We start from the raw sequence: 643 nt of genomic DNA, 5'->3' as shown, positions 1-643 counted from the left end.
CTCTCCCTGGTATGTTCATGGTGTCAGTTAGTTAATTATTTTATGTGAATTGTGAAAGAATTTTGATTAAATCTATAACATAACGAATAGGTGATAAGGTTTGGGAAGAAACAACTAAAAATGATTTCTGAGTGTTGTGTTTTGAAATAATACTAACTGGACAAAACCTGTGACATTACAGCAGTACGACAGCGCCACATCCTAACAAAAAGTATATTAGCGTTTGATTCGTTTTGTTAGAGAACCACAAATTAACCTCAAAATCTATTCTCAACCTCCGACTTCTCAGTTAGATGTAGACGTCAACTGTGACGAAACGTGGCACAGATGGAAGCAATTCTACCAAAAGTTTCAGAAGCTTTCGACTCCTGATGTCACAGAAAGAAATATAAGGCAGAGCCGATTCCAGAAACTCGGGGATTGAAAACACTAGTACCAAAGAAAACATTTGTTGCCCAGCACTAACACTTCATATGTTTTAAAAATTCATCCTACAAAAAGAAAGGGAAAAAGTTTCTGTCGATAAGAGAGAACCTGAGGAATATGAAAGGTTTTTAAGCTGCTGGTCAATCAATTGTGCAACTAGTGACAAACTTGTGAAATTTGGGCATGAAAGCTATCGAGCTTTGTGACTCAAAGACAG

Source organism: Penaeus monodon, chromosome 30 (genome assembly GCF_015228065.2).
Source record: "Penaeus monodon isolate SGIC_2016 chromosome 30, NSTDA_Pmon_1, whole genome shotgun sequence".
In the NCBI taxonomy this organism is placed as follows: domain Eukaryota; kingdom Metazoa; phylum Arthropoda; class Malacostraca; order Decapoda; family Penaeidae; genus Penaeus; species Penaeus monodon.
The sequence above is the reverse complement of the archived record's forward strand: the minus strand, read 5'-3'. Positions refer to the sequence as shown.